The sequence below is a fragment of the Bos grunniens genome, chromosome 3, assembly GCF_055505025.1.
Source record: "Bos grunniens cultivar Pamir isolate PY7600 chromosome 3, Bosgru_T2T1.0, whole genome shotgun sequence".
Lineage (NCBI taxonomy): Eukaryota > Metazoa > Chordata > Mammalia > Artiodactyla > Bovidae > Bos > Bos grunniens.
Window position 1 is genome coordinate 105,779,226 of NC_141167.1, and position 22,381 is coordinate 105,801,606.

Genomic DNA, 22,381 nt, shown 5'->3' on the forward strand with positions numbered 1-22,381 from the left:
TGCAGACGTCCTTTTTGGTAAAATGGCTTTGGATGAAATCATGCAGTAATAAAATTTAGATTTTTCCCTTCCAAGCTGACAGTCTAAATGTATGTGGATGTGATTAATCTGAAATCACAAGCTCCTGAACAGGGAAAATGTCAAAAAAAATCACCAAACACATTTAGCAATTTCCCGTAAGAAGGTTGATGGAGCCCAAAGACTGGCACCTCCCTGGTGTCTGGAGGGAGGCTGCGGCAGCTGGGGTTCTTTTGAACCTGTTTCCAGGGAAGTTTCCAGAGTCTTCGTGGGGGCATGGCCTCCTCTTCTGAGCTGGACGGAGGCTCGTGGCTGTCCTGCCCTGGGAGAAACTAGCTGGAAACATATTCCCACCATTCCCTCTGCCCGATACTCATTCTACCCCATCCCTCACGTCCCTCCCTTCATCCCCAAACACCAAGGCTCGCTGTGTGCCAGGCTCTGTGTCAAATACTGAAATAGAAGGATGAACAGGATACCAGCTCTGCCCTTAGGCTTCTCAGCCCAGGGGAAGGGCCCATTTTAAGCATGTGGACATTTGAGGAAGAGTAAGGACAAGGCACCCGGAGGGCAGGAGGGAAAAGACAATGATCTTGACCCCAACGTAGGAGGGTTGGTCAGAGGCTGGAGTTTTCCAGGCGGACCAGGGGAAGGGTGTTCTGGGCAGAGGAAATAGCTTTGTGAAAAGCTAGGACCCAGCGTGAGTGCAGCAGGTGGGCCTGGCGGCACCTGGGGTGGCCGGGCAGATGAATGAAGGTGGGTGTTTTTCTCAAAATGTTCTCTCACAGGATAAGCCTGAACGACACGGACATCACTCCTGGATAAACTCTTACCATCAGCCTCTTGGAGGCCACTGGATGGGAAAAATGAGATACGGCCAGGGGGACCAAACCACCCTGGCTGGATAGAGCAGAAAGTCATTTAGGAGCCTTAATCCATAGAACTGAGTTACCAACAAGGCTTACATGCATGCTTGGGACAGGGCTGAGTACAGGACACCCTCAGAAAGTATTCGCTGCTACTGTCAGCGCTCTCCACGTCCCCCACACGGCCTGGCGCCCAGTGGGCAACTGGCCAATGTTGTTCTTCTTTCCCTTACCCCCACCCCAAGTCAGGTGTGCTGGAAAGGCTGCAGATACAGATGCATCTGGAGAGGAGCCTAAAAGCCGGGAGAAGCCTGATGGTGAGAAAGGAGGTCGAGGGCGAGTGAGTGGTGAAAGCCAAGGGCACAGTAATATGGATTTCATTTATTAACTCATGGGGCTTCCCAGGTGGTGCTAGTGGTAAAGAACCCGCCTCCCAATGCAGGAGAAGCAGGAGATGCACGTTCAGTCCCAGGGTCGGGAAGATCCTCTGGAGGAAGGCATGGCAACCCATTTCAGTATCCTTGCCTAGAAAATTCTGTGGACAGAGGGACCTGGCAGGCTACAGGCCATGAGGTTGCAAAGACTTGGTTGAAGCTGCTTAGTATATTTATTGACTCGCACTATATTAGTTGGAGCCACACAGTACAACCTACCCTGTGGCTAGTACTTTGTATACAAACACTTTAATTCTCACAACATCTTGTAATGTATTTTTACAGGTAAGCAACTGGAAGCACAGAGACATTGAGCGACTTGCCCCAAAACACACAGGACGTAACCAAAGTAAAGCCCATGCTCTTTTCACTCTTCCCTCAGCACCAGAGAGGTGGAGACGACTGCTGTGTGCATGGGGGATTGGTAAGGAAGATTTAGCAACATGAGGACACCTGGGCTCCAGGAGCAGGTGATGAGGGAGCCGTGGAGACAAAGGGTCTGATTTGGGAAGGCCTTGAATTCCAGGGTAAGAGGCTTGGATTTGGTCTTAGAGGCCTTGGAAATGATTCCAGGTCCTTGAGCAGCCAAATGACAAGATGACATGGCCCACTGGGATGAGTGGTCTGTTGGGTGGTCAACGGGAGGTTTAAAAAATGCAGCCCTGGGGTGGGGTAGCCAGGTGGGGAGCAAATGGCAAAGCCAGGATGGAGGTGCAAGAGGCAGCCTTCACCGCACATCTGAGCCTGGCCTGAGCAGACCCCGGTAAGCACATCATTAGGGGGCTATTCAGCTGCAACTTGAGGCTCCGCCAGCAGTCAGAGGAGGGTGATTTTAGCCTTTCATAGCTGTGCACATGGGAGCATGCCCGGAACTCCAGGGGGCGCCTGAAGAGCAGACATCCCCTCCCAAAGCTCAGCTGAGAAGATGCTTTCCCTCCCCTCCCCTACCTGCTCTGCTGGCTCCCCAGTAACACTCTGTTGCTACCCTAAGGGCACCCTGGCTGCCTACTCTGCCCAGTTGCCCTCATCTCCCCAGGGCTGGGCCTGTGTCTGCTCACCTGGCTATCCTGGAGTAGCATAGGCTGATGACGTCCAAATCTGATCCCCAAGATGGAGTGTGGCCTGCCCTGGTGCTCCAGTCCCATCCCAGGTCTGACATGGCCTTGGACAGGCAGCCACTCTTCCCTTCCCATTCCCCAGAGCCCTGGGGCTCTGCCAGGCCCTCGGGCTGATGTAGTCCCCTCCACTCACAGCCTGCTGCTCTTTGGCTGGGAAGAACGGTGGGGACCCTGTTAGGGGAAGCACACTGATTGAAACCGCCCACCCTGGCCAGGCACCATAGTAACCATTTGCGTGAGTTGTTTTATGACAGGAGATCCTGATAAGGAATATGGAACCAATAAGCCACCACCAACCGGAAGAGTTCGAGAAAGGTCTAAAGGAAACATCGCGTGTCCGTCCACTTCCCAGAATCCCTCTCGCTAGCATCCATCTTGGCTGAGCGATGCGTGCACCACCAGGAAAGACTCTGAATTAGAATGATTGGCCAAAGACCACCTGGAAACTAATCCCATCACCATAAAACCCGAGACTGCGAGCCACGCGGCAGAGCAGTTCTCCTGGGTTCCCTTACCCTACTGCTCTCCACCCGGGTGCCCTTTCCCAATAAAATCTCTTGCTTTGTCAGCACATGTGTCTCGGATAATTCATTTCCGAGTGTTAGACAAGAGCCCAGTTTCAGGCCCTGGAAGGGGTCTGCCTTCCTGCAACAACCCCGCCTCTCAGGGCCTGTGCTGAGGTGTTGGTGGGGACTCCTTCCATCCAGGGATGCACTTCGGAGACTGAAGTGGCAAGACTCAGTGACAGATTGAATGTAGGGGCACAGAAGGGTGAAGACTTAAAGATGGCTCCATGCCACAAGCCAGCAACGCGTAAACACATGTTGCAAAGTCAGGGTCTTCAGTTCATCAGACGTTTCCTGGAAGGGGTCAGATCTGAGGACGGTGACTTCAAGGCAGTGCCTAGACAGGAGGTGAACCTGTGATCTTGAGCTTAGCTCGCCTGGCTTCAAGCCCCAGCTCTACCTTAAGTAGCTCAATGGCTGTGGGCAAATGACTTAACCTCTCTGTGACCTAGTTTCTTTATCTGCTGATAGGAGGATTAAGGAAAATAATCCACCAGCAATATTAGCACAGTGCCCAGCCCAGAGTAAGTGCACACTAAATGTCAGCAATTACTGTTATTGCTGAGAGTGGTAAGTGTTACCAGTCTGAGGAAAAAATGTACAGAAAAATACGGTGGCAGAAATTTACAAGTGCAGTGGGTGGAGGGTCCCAGTAAGGGAGAGAAGTAGATGAAGGGAAGGACAAAGATGAAGGGAAGGACGAAGATGAAGGGAAGGACGAAGATGAAGGGAAGGATGAAGATGTCTTGGTATTTGGGCTGGAGAACTATCTGATGCAGGGATGAGAGAAATCTGTCATTTCCAGGACAAAGAAGGGATATGGGACACTTGGTATCTGAGAATGATTCTAGCAGCTACATGCAAGGCTGATTAAAGAAGGCAGGCCCCAGACAGGGAGTTTGCAGGTGTCCAGGGAGAGGCAATGGAGAAACCTGAATGCCAAACCATGGGGTTTGGACTTAATTTGCAGCCTGTCCTTTGTGGATTTAATTGGCTGATTGACTTATTGGCTGTGCATGTAGGTTTCCAAAGTCCTTCTTTCCTTGCTTAAACTTGTGTTCCCAAACTGCTCGGCTGCCCTCAGGACCTTGGCCCATCCTACTCACATGTGGGTGGACTCCGAGGTAAAGAGATTAGACCTCAGAGTGGATTAAATAACAGCAACCAGTCATCTGTCTCTCTTCTTAAAGTTGAGGTGTGATTTCCTGCTTTATTTTTCTCTAAATTCTCCTTATGATCTTGTGGGTTTCTTTTTCATTCACCATTTAAAATCCTCTGGTGTTAATTATGCGTGCTGAGAAGAGGAAAAGGGGATCTTGAGGATGTTATTCATTCATTGTTTGTCCAACTTGGAAGATCTCCCTCCTGACAGGGGCTATAGAAGATACGGGATGAATCGGACATGCACCCTACTTTCCCGTGGCTTGGAGCATTGTCATGGAGATAAAACACACAGGCAACTCACCAAGCAGGAAGTGATGAGTGAGAGAGCCGGGTGGCTGATTCAGGACTGTGGGAGTGGAGAGGAGGGAGAAATTGTTTCCAAATCTACTCACAATTTTAGAGTGGTTTACACTTGCCACAAATTCACGTACTAATCTCATATTTTTTGCGATACAGAATTTTTTTGAGAAAAGAAATCCCAAGTTTTTCCTTAAGAGCTAAAGAGGAAAAGCTGTGGGCATGTTTTTAGGGTTAGTATAGTTATTAATTTATCATTAGAGTGTGGACTATGGTTTTTTTTGCTTTTAATATTTTTGAAATAAATGATAGATATGGAAGATTGTATGACTGGGTAAAAATGGTAGATGCTATTTTTGCTTCCTCCTCATATCCGTCTGGGCTTCCCTCAGCTGGTGAAGAACCCACCTGCAATGCAGAAGACCTCAGTTCGATTCCTGGGTTGGGAAGGTCCCCTGGAGGAGGGATAGGCTACCCACTCCAGTATTCTTGGGCTTCCCCAGTGGCTCAGATGGTAAAGAATCTGCCTGCAATGCGGGAGATCTGGTTTTGATCCCTGGGTTGGGAAGAGCCCCTGGAGAAGGGCATGGGAACCCACTCTAGTATTCTTGCCTGGAGAATCCCATGGACAGAGGAGCCTGGTGGGCTATGGTCCATGGGGTTGCAAAGAGTCAGACATGACTGAGTGTCTAAGCACAGCACAGCTTATCCCTCTACAACTCTGTTTTAGTTTCCTGCTTTTAAAAATAAGTGGACAACCAGGAATCCCCAGACATCTGAGGAAAGTCTCAAATATTAAACACACAGACCAAATCAGTCAATTAAACAAACAAAGAAAAAGGACTCTGGATCACAGACAATTAACAGAGAAGAACTCTTGAAACAAATCCTGTAATTAATATCTTAAGAGAGATAAATGAGATATTGAACCATGAGACAAGGATGGCATATACCAAGAAAGTCCTCCCACAGGGCTGGAAGATAAATAGAGGGAGTCTCCCAAAAGGCAGAAAAAGAGAAAGAGAGGAAAATAGGAGAAAATTAGTGAATTAGTCTACCAATTCAAACACTGTTTCAGAAACAGAGAACTGGCAAAAAAAAAAAAAAGGAGGAGGTGAAAGAAGGAAAAGAGGGCAAGAAGTAATCATTGAAGATATCATTAAAAGATTTCCCAGAGCTGAAGGACACACGTTTCTAGATCAAGGGCCCACTGTTCCCAGCATAGTGGATGGAAATAGACTCACAGCAAGACACATTATGTGAAATTTCAGAACACCAGTGGGAAGAGGAAAGATGCTATGGTGCTTCCAGAGAAAGAGAGGTCAAACAAAGAATCAGATGTCAGAGTGACTTTGGACTTTTTCACAGAAACACTGGAAGCCAGAAGGCCATGGAATAAAGGTTTCAAAATTCTGAAGGAAAATGATCTCCAAACCAGCCAAGGCTTTCAAAGACGTGCGTCCTCAGCCCCCTTTCTTCTGAAGCTACAGGAGGGCAAGCATCACCCAAACAAAGGAGTAAACCCAGGAGGAAGCCCTGAGGTGGAGAAAAGTGGGGATCCGCAGAGGAGACAGGCCCAGGGCGACGGTACCTGGAGGCCCTGCGTGACGGTCACGCAGGCATGGAGAACAACCTGTCCAGACAGGAGCAGCTCAGATGACTCTGGGAGGTATTTCTCCAAGAAGACGTAATTGATAGAAAACCTGCAGGGCCCGAACACACTGAGAAGAAATGTAAACAACCACCAGAGTCTCAAGTAAAATTAGTGATAAATACACAGCAAACTAAGCAAATGAGCAAACATGATAATTAACCAGGAAAAACAAAAAAGTTCTGCAGGAAAGGAAAAGTTGTCCTTTACTACAAGGCTTAGCTCTGAATAGAGTCAAATTAGCGTTGGCTGAGTAATGTAAACACTGATTACTGATCTAACCAACATAGTGATATAATGATGAAAGGGGAATGGGGGTGGGATACAGGAAGAGTTGCTGCTGCTGCTGCTAAGACGCTTCAGTCATGTCCGACTCCGTGCGACCCCATAGACGGCAGCCCACCAGGCTCCCCCATCCCTGGGATTCTCCAGGCAAGAACACTGGAGTGGGTTGCCATTTACTTCTCCAATGCATGAAAGTGAAAAGTGAAAGTGAAGTCACTTAGTCGTGTCTGACTCTTTGCGACCCCATGGACTGCAGCCTACCAGGCTCCTCCGTCCATGGGATTTTCCAGGCAAGAGTACTGGAGTGACAGGAAGAGATGGAGGGAAGGAAAGGGAGCTAAATCCTTATCTTAGGATAAGATAAGGAAGGGGACAGATGATGCTGAAACTGCAGCACCGAAAAACAGCAATATGAGCATGTCATGAAGAAACGTGGAGGTAAATTTTACAATTAGTTAGCAAAAGGAGGTAAATGTAGCTACTCCTGGAGAAGCATAAATGGGAAAAACGGGTGGTGGATAGCAAATACCACAGAACAACTGAGTCTAAGTGTATGCAGCTGTAACTTCCATAATATCAAAATGAAACTAAACCTAAGGAAAAAAAAACATAAATATACATAACATAAAATTGTTATGAAGTCTGAAAATAAAATAAGCATCCTGGAACTCACTGTCCTATTGCCCCTGCTTGTGCGTTCTGACCACCTTCAGCCTCCCAAATCTCCCCAGAGATCACCGACATCCTGAATTTCACATTTATCATGTTCTTGCTTTTCTTTACAGTGGTTTTCCTTTAAATTTTTTTAATTTAATTGAAGTATAGATTTACAATGTTGTGTTCATTTCACGTGTACAGCAAAGTGATTCAGTCATATACATATATATTCATATTATGTATGTTCTTTTTCAGTTACTTTTCCCTTATAGGTTATTATAAAATATTTAGTATAGTTCCCTGTGCTATACAGTAGATCCTTGCTTGTTATCTATTTTATATATAGAAGTGTGTATATGTTAATCCCAAACTCCTCACTGCTTTTACTTAGGTATGTATACCTACCTAAACAATATATAATTTAGTTTCGCTTATCTCTGAATTTCATAAAATGAAATCATACTGTAAGAGTGGGATAGGCAACCTCTAAAATGACCCCCAGTAACTCCAATATTCTTGCCTGGAGAATCCCAGGGACAGAGGAGCCTAAAGGGCTGTCGTCTATGGGGTCTCACAGAGTCGGACACGACTGCAGTAGCTGCAGCAGCATTCCTTCTCCTGGGGTATTCACACACGTTTGTAATCCCCTCCTTTCAAGTGTGGGCTGGACCTAGCAACTTGTTTCTAAGGAATAGAACATGGCAGAATACGGCTGTCATGTCTAAGGTTTGCTTATGAGAAGACTGTGGCTTCTGTCTCAGAGATCTCTACTTTGATCTCTTTTGAATACTCTCCCCTGGGAGAAGCCACACATGTGGTGGGGGACCTCAGCCTGCCCACAACCACATGAGTGAGCTTGGAAACAGAAACCCCTTAAGTCAAGCCTTGAGGTGAGACGACAGACTACCATAATCTCATGAGAGACCTTGAGCCGGAGGTACCCATTTAAGACGTCCCTGAATTCCTGACACGGAGCTACTATGAGGGTGAAAATGTTTGCTGTGTTAAGCTGGTAAGTTACAGGGCAACTTGTTACACAGCAGTAGATAACAAATGGGGCTTCCAGGTGGCACTAATGATAAAGAACACACCTGCCCATGCAGGAGACGTAAGAGATGCAGGTTCAATCCCGGGGTCGGGAAAATCCCCTGGAGGAGGGCATGGCAACCCACTCCAGTATTCTTGCCTAGAGAATCCCACAGACAGAGGAGCCTGGCAGGCAACCATTCACAGAGTCGCAAAGAGTCAGACATGACTGAAGCAATTTCATGCATGCAGATAACTAATACAATGAACTTTTCTCTGAATTGCCTTTTGCCACTCAACATATATGTTGATATTTGTGACTATAATGTATTCTCCTTACTGTACTGCGTTCCATCATATTACTACACCATCCCTTATCCATTCACCTATCGATGGCCACGTGGGTGGTTTCCAGGGTTTGCCTCTAATGGGCAATACCGCTACAAACATTCTTAATCACGGCTCCTGGTTGTTTAAGAGTTTCTCTGGGACACTTACTTAAGAGTGGATTTACTGGTTTGTACATATTTAATGTCATTTGAAAATGTCATGTTCTTTTCCAAAACACAGTAAAAATTAGGTTTCTACCAGTAGTGGACACATGTTCCTGTAACTCCATGTCTTTACCAACACACTGTCATCTGACTTTAATTTTTGCCAAACTAATGGGCAAATTGGTATTGCATCATGCTTTTACTTTACATTTTCCTGATGAAATCTGAGTGTCGATTTATATGTTTATTGGTCACTCATATTTCCTCTTCTGTAAAGTACTAGTCATGACTTTTTTTCATTTTTCTATTGGTTTATTTTTGTCTTTTTTTCTAATTCATTATAAGAGTTCTTTATATATTTTAGATAAAAACTTTGTCAGTTTATATGTTGCAAATATGTTCTCCCAGTTTATGCCAGGTCTTTTTACTTTCTTTATAGTATTATTTTTCTTTATAGTATTTTTGATGAACAGACGTTTTAAATTTTACTGTAGCTGAATTTATCATTTTAATTTATAATTGGTAAAAAAAAAAACAAAAAACAAAAAAATTTATAATTGGTGACTTGTATAATTTGTTAAAGAAATCCTTTCCTATCTGCAGTTTTAAGACTTTCTTTTAAATGTTTCTAAATGTTGCTTTTCATATTTGTCTTCAGTTCAGCTAGAATTGATTTTATGTATGGTGTGAGATAGGGATACAACTTCATTTTTTTATATGCTGCTGCTGCTGCTGCTAAGTTGATTCAGTCATGTCCGACTATCCCAAATCCACTTAATGAGCAGTTCATCCTTTCTCCACTGAGAATGCTACCTCTGTCATATAGATTATATGTGAAAGTGAAGCTATTTCTGGGTTCTCTACTCTGTTCCATTGGCCTTTTTGTCCAACCCTGGAGTTAGCTCTTTGTAGCCTTTTCTAGGTACCTTCTCAGAGCATAACACGTAAAAGGTGCTTAGTAAATACTTGTGGAATGAATATGGCCTGCTTCTTGCTTTTCCTGTCCCCTTGTGAAAGTTAAGTTGCTTTAGTAATTCAGTGACACATGTTAAAGTGACTTCAGCTGTTCTCTCTGGCAGAAAATCTTTTGTGAAAGTGGCTGCCAAGTTCCCTGGTCTTGGGTTGGTTCTCACTATTCATAAGAACTCAGCTTTTTGACAGTAGCTGTGACCTCGCTCTTTTCACATGGATCTTAGTGATTTGATGGCTCTAGTCATTTATCCTGGATCTGGTTTGCTTGTTGGAAAATTTTCAGGAATCAAATCAAATCTTGAAGACAAGATTCTTTGTCTTCATCTTCTAGTATTCCCCACCTTTGTACAGTTAGGCCCTAGCCCCAAGCCCCTGTGCTTATTCAGTTCTCCAGTGAAAACCCAACATGTACCTGACTCAACCCTTTGGCGGCCTTGGAGCCTGTTGGCACTTCCCTTCTCAGAACATCCCTTCTCTTGGCATCTTCAGTGACTTGTTCTGCTTTCCTCCTGTTCTGACCATTCTTCTTGGCTGCTTCTTCTGGCCTCCTCTTCAATGTTGCTGGGCTCCAAGCTCGCCTCATACCTTTCCTGCTTCTGTATTGCCTGCCATGTCTTCACTGATCCCTTCTAAGTGACCTTTAAAGAAGCAGCTCAAAACCCATCCAAGTCAATGTGGGCCCTCTGTCTCTAACCCCACACCACTCAGCTTCTGCACCCTCCATTTGCTGCCCACACACTATCTCTGGTAGGAGACGACTGGTGTGGACCATTGTTAGGTGTCATGGTGAATTACCTATGTTTGAGTCTGGGTTTTACTCTGTAGTATCTGCATGACCTTGTCCTCACTTTTCTTATCTATAAAAGGGGATAAAAGACACGTGCTTCCTGAAAGCATAGCTGTGACAAACCTAGACAGTGTATTAAAATACAGAGACATCACTTTGCCAACAAAGGTCCATATAGTCAAAGCTATGGTGTTTCCAGCAGTCATGTATGGATGTGATAGCTGGACCATAAAGAAGGCTGAAAGTGAAAGTGAAAAGTCGCTCAGTCGTATCCGACTCTTTGCGACCCCATGGTCTATACAGTCCATGAAATTCTCCAGGCCAGAATACTGGAGTGGGTAGCCTTTCCCTTCTCCAGGGGATCTTCCCAACTCAGGGATCAAACCCAGGTCTCCCGCATTGGAGGTGGATTCTTTACCAGCTGACCCACAAGGGAAGCCCAAGAATACTGGAGTGGGTAGCCTATCCCTTCTCCAGTGGATTTTCCCAACCCAGGGATCAAACTGGGGTCTCCTGCATTGCAGGTGGAATCTTTAACAACTGAGCTATCTGGGAGGCTGAGCATAGAAGAATTGACGCTTTCAGACTGTGGCGTTGGAGAGGACTCTTGAGAGTCCCTTGGACAGGAAGGAGATCTAACCAGTCCATCCTAAAGGAAATCAACCCTGAATATTCATTGGAGGGACTGATGCTGAAGCTGAAGCTCCAATACTTTGGTCACCTGATGCAAAGAGCTGATTCATTGGAAAAGACCCTGATGCTGGAAAAGACTGAGGGCAAGAGGGGAAGGGGGTAACAGAGGATGAGATGGTTGGATGGCATCACTGACTCAATGGACATGAGTTTGAGCAAACTCAGGGAGATAGTGATGGATAGAAAGCCTGGCCTGCTGTAATTCATGGGGTGGCAAAGAGTCAGACATGACTTAGCAACTGAACAACAATAACAATACTTGTACCAACTGGCACAGAGCTACCTTTAGGGTTAAATGAGCTGATATTTCTAAACCATTAGAATAGTGCCTGGCACATAGCTGCACTAAAAATGTTGGCTATTATTGTGCCCTCTTGTGTGATAAGTCTGGCCTTTCCATAGCTGAAAGAATGTAGCATCTGGAGCTGAAGGGCTACCTTTCCTGCCCTAATGGCTTTGTGACCTTGAACAAATTACTGTCTCAGAATCTGTTTCTTCTTTAGGGAATCAGGGTGTAATAATGTCTGCCCTGACTATCTCATAAGATTGTGGCGAGGAGTGAATGTAGAAGGGCTTTGTCCACTGGAACATATGATACACATAAAGGTATGTGACTGCTTCTTGGAGAGCCTCCCACCTGGAGCATCCCCACCTGGAGTTTTGTCCCCGCGACAAGCGCAGCCCCAAGGGGACATGGAGGGAGAAGAGGCAGCAGACGCCGCCCCATAGGAAAACAGTCATTCATTGCTCCCAGGTTCTCCTTTCACTCATCCTTGACCCCCTGCTGTGGGCTGACCACAGCCCTTCTGCCTGGTGATGTGTGTGTCAATCCCTTATCACTATCAAATCCTGTCTGCCTCATCTTCAGTCACGTCCAGAATACGGCCAGCCCCCCACCGCTGCTGCCACCATCTGGTGCAGGCCTACCTCCTCACCTGGACCACTGCAGCAGTCACCTAACTGATGTCCCTGCTTCTGCCTATACAACCCCCACTCCCCGCCCACTAACAGCAACTAGAATGGTGCTTGCAAGACAGTATGACAGACCATGTCACCTGTGTCCCTCAGACCAAAGCCAAAGTCGGCATGTGTCTCAAGAACCCTCCCCCACGGCACTGGGACCCCTCTGACCCCATGTCCTAGGAGCTGCCCCTCACCCACTGTTCCTGCCGTCTGCTGTCTGTACAGCTCCTTCTGTAGCCCAGCTTCACTCCATCTCAGAGTTTGGATCCCTGCCATTCCTTGTATCTGGAAGGCTCTCACCTCAATTAATTGCAGGCTTTTGCTCAAAGTCAACTTCTCAGGAAGGTGCTCCCTGCCTAATCTATTACAAATACTGCTGCCCTAACCCCACCACACCCCACCTTCCTCTCCTGCATCACTTTTCTCCATGTGAATATCACCCCCGACATAATATACATTTGGCTTATTTTTGTGTGAATTGACTGTCGATACCTGTTAGAATAACAGCTTCAGGGATATCCCTTATGGTCCAGTAGCCAAGACGCTGTGTTCCCAATGCAGGAGGCCAGGGTTCGATCCCTGGTAAGGGAACTAGATTCCACATGCTGCAACTAAGACCTGGCACATCCAGATAAATAAAAAAAAAAATATATATATATATATTTATTTATTTTAAAGAAAAAAAAGAATGCAAGCTTCATGAAGAAAAAGACTTTTTCTACTTTGTCTACTACAAAGTAGACAAAGAAATATTTGCTGAATGAATGAATTAGTGATCCTATGTTGTTTTAATTACAAGCCAGCAGGACAAGGTCAGTGGGGTAGGAGCTGTTACTCCAATTTTATAATAAAACAATGAGAAGATCAGGAGACTAGGCAACCTCCCTAACGTCTCACAGCAAGTGAGTAAATAAGCTGGGCCAGAAACCTATCTGTTTTCTGATTCGAGAAAGGGTGGCTGCAGTGAGCAGGGCATGGGGAGGGGCGTGGCGACAGTGTCTGTGGATGCCAGCCTGTCCTAGCTCACTGGAGCCCCTGCTTAGTCCCCACCAGCAGGACAGTTTGCCAGGGGACTGGCGAGTAAGTACCGGCTTGGATCAGGGGGCTTGAGAAGTTCTACCTAACAGAAGACATTTTCATGGAGTCCTGGGTTTTACTCCCATCCCTACCTCCGCCTTTATGTTGGTTGCCAATATAATCAAGCCCTAATTACCAAGTGCCCTCAGCATGCAAGGGCATTTGATTCCAACCTTGGGGAGAAAACTGCCATTTTTAAGTATCTTATGAGCCTTTGTTTAGGAGGATTTGAGAAATGCTTGAGGTACATGAAAGAGTGTCACTGAAATTCAAAGTCAGCTGCTCAGTAAATGGCTTATTATGGTGACTTTAGGGTTACTCCATTATTCTAGCTACAGGTGAATTCACATCAAGACCAAACCAAAAAAAAAGTTTTTTCTTTTCTTAAAAACAATTTCCCTTCTAAACATCTTATAATATGAAATAAATGGCCCTGGAGGCCCAGGGCTAATCATCAGCCTCCTGGACCACGTGTCTGACGACACAAGCATCTGTGAAGTCACTCGCTCATCTGTCTCATTTCTGTAGTCGATGCCCTATTTTTTAAAGAGTTGGCTTTGAATTTAGGGAAGTAAGGATGTTTCCCTCCACCAGGTAATTCAAGGCGACAGCCCTGAATCTTTCCAAGGCAAATCTAAATCCAGTCTTTTATTTCCAGCCCCAAGAACTCCCAGCATGGGTGCAAAGCCTCTGGTTATTTTTAAAAGGGAAGAAAACCATCACCACCAAAACAGACAACTCCAACAAACAAGTTGTGGAGTGTCACCAAACAGAAGCGGCTTGTGGTTTTTTTGTGAACATAGCGGGCATGGCTTTCTGTCTCAGAGGTGGTGGCCTGCATGTCTCTCTGGTAGCTTTCTTCAGAGACTTTCGCCAAATTGGGAGACTCGGGACATCTGGCTGGTGTCATACATCTGGGTGCAGCCTCTCTACGGGGAAGTCTGAACAAGAACATCAGCTCAGCTTTTCTTGGGGTGTGTTTGTCTTCCCTGGGGTCTCTCCCTCCCCATGTTTGGCTGAGAAGTTTTGTTCGACTTCCCTACTTTGCAAATGGTTGCAGCACTTGAGGGAGGCCAGCTGCCATTCCTTCCACAGTCCATTTTCTTCGCAAAGGGGAGTACTGTCAACCTCTTTGAATGGTTATTAAAAACCAGATGGTTCATCTGGCAAAGCCTTCTGAGTCAGTTTCTCTATTTGCAATGTTTTCTTTCTTCTTATTAAAAAATATTTCCATGTTTCCTGATTTGGAAATGTTTAATAAAATGCATGAAAATGGAGAAAAACAATATGCTTGGAAGAAGCACTGTTCCCATGGGAAGCGTGTCTTCCACGCTCTTTGGAGGTGGCGTGGAGGAGACGGGATGAGCGTTCAGACCCCAGCCCTGCCATCTGTTCTCTGTATGACCTGGGTAAGGAGCTCGTCTCTCCACGCCTTGGGCTTTCCTTCCATAAAACAAAATGTAAAACATCTCCCATGGGATCACGCTGATGGTTAGGTGAGATAACAAATATAAGAGCCTGAGCAGCATCTGGCAGGCACTGGGGCTCACCAGGAGACTTCATTCGGTCAACAACTGTCGGTGAGCCCTTACTACGTGCCTTGGCACCGACTTCAGGGCACTTACAGTCCAGTGAAGGAGGCTGACACCCAGCAACACAAAAGCTAGAGAACGCAGCCTGACACATGCTGACAGGCAGCATGCGGCGCTAAGCGGGGACACCCTCTGAGGTCGCAACCTTTACACAGAGCCCCCCAGGATGAGCAGGGGTGAGGCTGGAGTGCAGGGAGGGAGGGGATGTGCCAGGTGAGGAGATGGGAGGACATGGAGGGAGAGGCAGGGCGAGTAAAAGGTGCTCTCTCCAAGCACCAGCGCTGGGCCTTGTCGAGCAGAGCAGCATGGACAGGCTGGCTCCACTGGCCACACCGCCACCGGCTGCCTGGGCCCTTGTTTCCCTTCTTCCCCCTTCTCTGTCTTCCTCTCCATTGCCTATTTGTCTGTCTTCTCTCTCACCCGCTTTCTCCCCTCCCTCCTTTGAAACAGCCCCCTCACATCCCTCTGTCTCTCCCCTCTCTGCTCCTCTCCCTGGCTCAATCTCTTCCTCACCCTCTCCTGTGAGGAGAGCCTCCCCACAAAGGGAGGGGCTCCTGCCTCCAATGAGCTGACAGTCTCTGTGGGGCCACCAGTCTTTCTTCGCCTCAGCTTGGTTTTGCTTATCCAGCAAGCTTATATCCTGTACCTACTGGGTGGTCAGATACCAATATCAGGAGATAAAACAGCTCGGAGTCCCTGCTCTGGGAAGCCCCCCCAGAGTCAGACTCCTGGGACGAAGTGGGGAGGACTGCACCAGAATAAGACCACATGTGCATGTCCTCCCAGGGCCCGGAGACCTCTGCCCTCTGCTCTTCCAGCGGAGGTTTCAGCTGCCACCCCCAGGCCTCTCTGTGTGTCTGTGTGTGTGCTCAGTTGCTTAGTCGTGTCCAGCTCTGTGCAACCCCATGGACTGTAGCACACCGGGCTTCTCTGTCCATGGAATTTCCCAGGTAAAAATACCGGAGTGGGTTGTCATTCCCCACTCCAGGGCATCTTCCAACCCAGGCATCGAATCCACATCTCCTGTGTCTCCTGCACCAGCAGGTGGATTCTTTACCACTAGCACCACCTAGGAAGCTCTCCTAGGCCTCTGAAACCAAAGCAAACCTGCCCTCTGACCATCCAACCCGTGGACCCAGCTTCCAACATGGGACATATCCAGGGGACAGCAGGTAAATTAATTCAGCTTATCTGAACCCTGCTCATCACCTGCCCCTCCCTGTGCCCAGATCCTTCCAGATCCATCCTCTTCCTCCTGCATTTCCTATCTGTGGGCAATAACACCGCCCGGCTACTCCAGGACGCTGGAGTGTTCGCAGAGTTCTTCCACCATCACCCCACATACAGTGAGTTGTAGTGTCAATTTGGGCTCCTTTAGTTCTTTCTCCTTTTTGGCCACAACATGCAGTATTCAGGATTTTAGTTCCCCAACCAGGGATGGAGCCCATGCTCCCTGCTCTTGGGAGCACAGAGTCTTAACCACTGCACCAACAGGGAAGTGCCTCCTCTACTTCTTTCAAATCTGTTCCTCACTCCCATCCCCGCCACCACCTCCGCCACTGCTATAGAGGTGGCATCCTGTCCCACGTCCATCATGGCAGCAATCTCCCAACTAGTCTCCTTGACTCACAGTCATCCTGTGCTCCCCTCACACATTGGAGCCAGGGAAGTCTTTCCAAGACAAAGGACTCTCCCCTACTCAAAACCCACCAGTGGCTCCCCACTAGTCTAGAATGGGGGGCGGTAGGCTATTCTTCAGCCTCAGTATGGAGAATACCTCAGGCATTCTCAGTGTGGAGATACACTTTGACACACCAACAACCTCTCCAGGATTAACAGTAGTTGAAGAGTTGACATTTGAGAAGGATTTACAAGGTAGTTTCAAGGTTATCACTATCATAACATCACTCTCGCTGTCTTATACTCTGATTTGCTTTCTCCAACAGAAAAGACAGGCTGGGACTCCAGCTAGGCTGGCAGAAATGATTTACAACCCATGGCACACCCACAGCAGAAGTCGGGTATCTCAAAACCATCGTTCCTGCATTACTGGAATAAAAGAAAAAAGTAAATAAGTAAGGTTGGTTACTGTTGTCTATGATAGAGTATTAAATCCAAACTCCTTAGACTGGCCTGGCCCCTGCCCACCACTCTAACCTTGAGTACAGCTGCAGCCTCACTGATCCCCTGGCAAGCAACTACTTCCTTCCTCTCCTACCCTGTGCTCCCCAGCCTCTAAGCTCTGCTTGTGCTGGTCCCTCTGGCTGGAGTACCTTCAGGCCCAGAAAATTACCTCCTCTGGAAAGCCTTCCTGGATCGAGCCCCCACTGCAGCGCACCCTTAGCCCCATGGTCCTCTCTGTCCCTCCCACTGCAGGATCTAATCGTGTGCTTGCTCCTGGGGCTCGCCCTTTTCCACGGTCCGGAGCCAGCCCCAGTGGTCAGGCACTAGGAGGAAGCTCTGAGAATCGGTGGAAGGAGGCAGTGGGTAAACAACGGTCCGGGGAGGTGATGCTTAAACCTGATCTCATCTCACTCCCCTCCGTGAGCCCCTGGTTTCTCACAGCTGCTGTCTTTGGTTTTCATTCAGTTCCACCCTCCTGGACCATGGTCTTCCACCTGGGAGTTTTTTTCTCTCCTAGTTGAACCTTTTCCCAACATCAATCACAGAGTGTCATTCGGAAGCAAAGAGGCTTCATGGATCTTAGTGTTTTATATACAGAGACAAGAATAACAGTGGTTGGGATTCTTGCAAGATATTTCATCAAAGACCTTAGTGATGATCTATTTCTCATCTTTTATTTCTAGGGCTAACTCTATGAAGTGGGTAGGACTGGGTATATAATCTTATTTTAAAAAGTAACAGTCATCATCATTTGTCAAATGACAGCCATGTACCATGTGGGCCAAACCTTTCTGTGTATCATCTCACTTAATCCTCACAATAACAAGGTTTGCAATTGTCATTGCCTGTTTTCCTGAGTTGGAAACTCAGGCTCAGCCAGATGAGGGAACTTGCACAAAATAAAAACATTTAAGTGTGAGCTTGGGTCTGGCGGATTCCTCAGCCCCATCTTTGACACTATTACGCCTTTAGGTGGCGCTAAGTGGTAAAGAACTCACCTGCGAGAAGCAGGTTCGATCCCTGGGTTGGGCAGATCCCCTGGAGGAGGGCATGGCAACCCACTCTAAATTCTTGTATGGAGAATTCCATGGACAGAGGAGTCTGGTGGGCTACACTCCATAGGGTCTCACGGAGTCGGACACTACTCTTGGCATGGAAGAGTCTAGGATGCTTAGGACACGGAAGAAACTTAGCACACACATGCCTCTGAAGTGAAGGCCCAGTAAGGTTGATAGGAGAGATTGCTGGGGATGCGCCCTTTCTTGGGTATCTGAGCCTGGATCTATATTACAAGGAGCCACCTTCACGAGGGAGTGAACCAGAGCCAGGGCTGCCCTGTTACAGCAGCGCAGGAACTGCGGGGAGTGCCATTCACACAGCAGTCAATGTGAATGGCGCCCCCTGGAGTGCAGTGCCGCATAGGCAGTGGTCCCAGCTAGAGCCTCAAAGGGAAGAAGGGTGTTCTTTCTCCTCTCCGTTCTGCCTTCCAAGAGAATTCAAGGCAGGCAGCTCCCCAGGCGAGGCAATGTTGAGGAGGGCCCGGAGCTGCAGTCTCACCTGGGCAGCGTTAGAGTGGGTGGGAGGTGGGGGCTGCTCTGTAACCAAGAACAAAGAGAAGCCGGATGGAATAAATACCCTGGGAGGGCGTTTTCTTGTTACTGTTTCCCAGAGCAGTGGGGATTCCAGGGCAGGCCGTGGGAGCTCCAGTTGGGCAGCTTCCCCTGCCACGGAGAAGAGGGGATGCCAAGGAGGTGAGTGGGAAGAATTCTAACTCGGCAGAGGCAACCAAACCCATCTGGGGAGCCTTGCTGTGGGGCTTTGGGCCCTGGCTGTGGAGGGAGCTGCCTCTAACCTCTAACCTCTTTCCACAAGCTTGGGCGTCCAGATGGCACACATCCTTGGACTTCCGGGGGCGGGCTCTGGCCACGTGAAGAGTGACAAAGTCTCGGGCAGGCTCTCAGGGGCTGGTCCAGGCCTGCCAGCGCCACAGCCAAAGCACCCAGACCTTGGCTCATATGATTAACTGGAAGATCCTAGAACACATTAGAAAGACGTCGAGTTCTGAAGCTCAGGACTTATGTGGAAAAGGGAATGGAGACCCAAAGCACCCGCACACCCCAGCCCATGCCCCATGGGGGGCTTTCTTGCTAGAGGAACTTCTAAATCTTCAGAGCTGGCACACCCCCAAGGTCTACAAGAGCAGCAGCTGGAAGGAAAGGCTCCTGTGCTGGAGCCTCCTTGCTCATCTCTGTGGCCCCAGGAACAGAATGAAGCGATCCAGCTGGAGAAGAAGAGCCCAGAGCATCCCAAATTCTTTTTTCTGCCTCCTGAACTGAGAGATTCTTGCTGGAGAAAGAGAAGGAGCAAGGCAGAAGAGAGATGACCCACCTGGAGTTTATTCTCTTTGCAGGACCTGGAGAGGGTGGTATTAAATCCCATGTGCCATCAGCAGCCCCCTTTGGAGCTCCATCTACTCCATTGAGACAGCAGGGGGCCCCAGCCCCATGCAGCTGCAACCCCCAACACAGGTTGGAGAGCTGGCCAGGTAGAGGAGTGGGCAGCTGCAGCTCACCTCTCTGATGCCTTATGGGGCCATTTTGGAAAGACACAGATTTCCTAAATGGGCCTGAGGGTGTCCTCAGGAACATGATGTGGCTGTGCTGAGGGGTTTTCCTGGCAGAATGGGATTCTCCTAGGGAGCATTAACCAGAGGCCCAGGGCTCCCAACCTCTGGGCCTTTCTAAGGAAGGGAGAAAACAACCATGGTCATACTACCAAACACCTGGGCAGGAGGTGCTTTGCCTGTTGGGTAGGCTTTGTCTCTGGGAGTCACTGAGACTTGGGGCTGCCTCTAGCCCCACAAACATCATTCTTTCCAGATAAGGAAATGGAGGCTGGAGGGGAGCGTGCAGGGCCCAAGTACACTAGGCTTCTCCTCACGGTGCTGCCTCTTCCTCCTCCACAAGGTACTCATCATTCAGCCTGTCATTCACCCGACACTCAGCCCCAGGAGAGAGCCACTCAACAGGGAGTTTGGATGCTCTCCAACTTGTGTGATCCAGACAAGTCACTTCCCTTCTCTGGACCTCGATTTCTTCATGTAAAACGTGAGGATTTTTCCAGTTCTAAGGTAGGTGTTTCTCTGATGACACTCTACCCCCACTCAACCTCCACCCAGTCTCTGGGGAGCGTGTGGCTGGGCTGACTGCAGATATAGAAGCCAGTTATCTTCACAGACAGGAGGCCTTTTACATCCCATGGGGAACAAGATGAACTAAGAGCTTGGCTCAAGTGGAAAGCATCCAGCAACCTCCACCCGGATACAGCTGGCCACCCCTCGGGCAGCCATAGCAGGTGGCCACCAAATCAAACAGAACCTCTGATGGCTCCTACCCAGGACTTCTGACCACTGAACACCTGTGATTCCTGAAACAGAACAGGAGAGGGTGAGCTGGCGCCCCCGCTGTTACAGAAGAGTCAGAATGTTACACTCAGAGTCACCTGAGCCTGCCTGTCTGTCTTCTCCCCTCTCCTCCTCCCCAACTACCCTGGAGAGGCCCCCGGAGCCTGCTCCATCCCAGCAGCCCAGCCCTGGCTCTATTTTACAGGATGCAGCCATCACAGAAGATGCTTGTTACATGTTGCCAGGCAACAAAATGCTGCCTGAAAACTACAACCCACCTCTGACACTTCATAGGGCTGGAAACCGGCAGATGAGAGGAGCCTGCCAGAACAAAGGGGAAGCGTCAGGAGGGAACACGTTGGAGCTGAGCAACCGCAGAAGCAAAATGAAAGAGCCCAGACAGTTGTATAAAGTGCCAAACAGCAAACAGATGGGGAGGAAAAACTGACTCACTGAAATGAGGGAGACAGACAGAGAAGGCGCCATGGAGGAGAGCCCTCCGCAAGTCAGGTCCTCAAAAGGCCTCCTTTATTTTATTTTTGGTAAAATCTGTCTTGATTAGAGCTGAGGTTGTTGATAAGGAGGATGGTGGTAATGATAATGATGATGATTCCTTAGGCAAACACTTATCTGTTAGCTTCTACTTTGATGAGTGATTTTATGAAACACCCTCAAGCAATGGCAAGATTTTGCGCAGACTTTCCAGGAAATATGATTATTTCCTAAAACAAAGATCTCCACAGGCATCATCATCATCCCCTCAACCCAAATACAAGGTCATGCGCTTGTTAGCTTAAGTGACCTTGGGCTCTGAAATCTCAAGCACTGAGTGGATCAAGGAGAGCCAAGCCTAGGGGATGCCCAGGCTGGATGGCTCCCCGGCTGCTGAGGGGACCTCAGAGGAGATGCTGGGCCATCAGCACGGACGTGTCCCATGCAGAGGATCCTCCCTCTCCAGGCAGGATCCCTGGGCCAGCAGTGAGATTTTGCCTCACATACCTCTCAAAGCCTCCATTTCTTCGCTTCTAAGATGGAAAAATTACTCCTGCCCCACCTACCTCACAGAGTGCAGGGCACAAGGAGAAAGTGCATAGAATGAAAAGCCATGTACAAGAGGATAGTGTCCCTGACTTATTCAAAAATAATGCCTACCAAAAAAATAATAATAATAATACCTAACCAGGACTTCCCTGGCAGTCCAGTAGTTAAGACACAGCACTTCCACTGCACTGGGGGTGGGTTCAGTCACTGGTTAGGGAACTAAGATCTCATATTCTGTATGGCACGGCCAAAAAAGCAAATAATAAAGCCTAACCTCCTACAAGTGCTGGCATTCTAGAAAACACTCTCTTAAACACTTACCATCTGCTAGGTGAGAGGCAATTAATAAGCACCCTCAATGGTGGTGGGTTATCCACAATTAATAATAATCCTCAATGGTGGTAGGTTACCCCCACTGCCCTTGGCTTCAGTTTTTCCACCAATGCAATGGAGATAACACCATAAAAGATTCTTGGGATGGTTAAATGGGATGACGAATGCAAGAATCCAGTACTCAACAAATGACGGCTCTCCTCCTTCCTCAGGCTTGAGGTCATCCTTAACTAGACTTCCGAGACCCTGGCTCAGTCTCACGAGCCCTCTGGCTTTGCCTAATTTGGCCGCAGCAACAGTCTGGCAAACTCAGGAGGATATAGTCTAATTTCTGCAATAATGAAAAGCCTCAAGACACATTTACTCCCTAAATAAAATCCACAGTTTAAATTATAAACAAGAACAAAACAAATTAAGAATGCTGGTAACTAAGTGGGAGCAATTTCATATGTTAAACTTGACAAAATAATTACAAAGCTACTACCCAGTTAACTGTATTCACATTTACTTAACTCTGTAAGTTTGACAATACAGCTGTTTACTTTATTAATTTTGACATGTACTTTCTCAGAAAACGTCTAGCCAGTCTCCAACCCCGCCTGCGCCACCCCCTAAAATCTGACATCACGGCATTCAAAGATGATGGGCCATTTCCACCTGTACCTGCTAACAGGAAGTGGCTTCCCACTAAAAGTTGCTGTTTGTTTTTCTACAGCACCAATCACAATTTCCATCTAGGTAGCAGATAGCATGCCCTTAAACAAATGATAAGTTGACCTCAGAGTCCCAACTGAAAATAAAAGTTAATTCACTTTGCACA

The 22,381-nt window shown here is 47.8% G+C and overlaps 1 protein-coding gene and 1 long non-coding RNA gene across 10 annotated transcripts in view; one reads left to right on the forward strand and one right to left on the reverse strand.

Annotated features, from left to right (window-relative positions):
- KCNN3 (potassium calcium-activated channel subfamily N member 3) overlaps positions 1 to 22,381 on the reverse strand; it is a 174,898-nt gene that overhangs the window by 33,629 nt on the left and 118,888 nt on the right. The gene's annotated exons all lie outside the window — the stretch shown is intronic.
- On the forward strand, positions 1,193 to 22,283 carry LOC147376613 (uncharacterized). The gene is made up of 4 exons (XR_015161082.1): positions 1,193 to 18,535; positions 19,751 to 19,914; positions 20,021 to 20,230; positions 20,393 to 22,283. It is a non-coding gene; the product is annotated as an uncharacterized LOC147376613 (long non-coding RNA).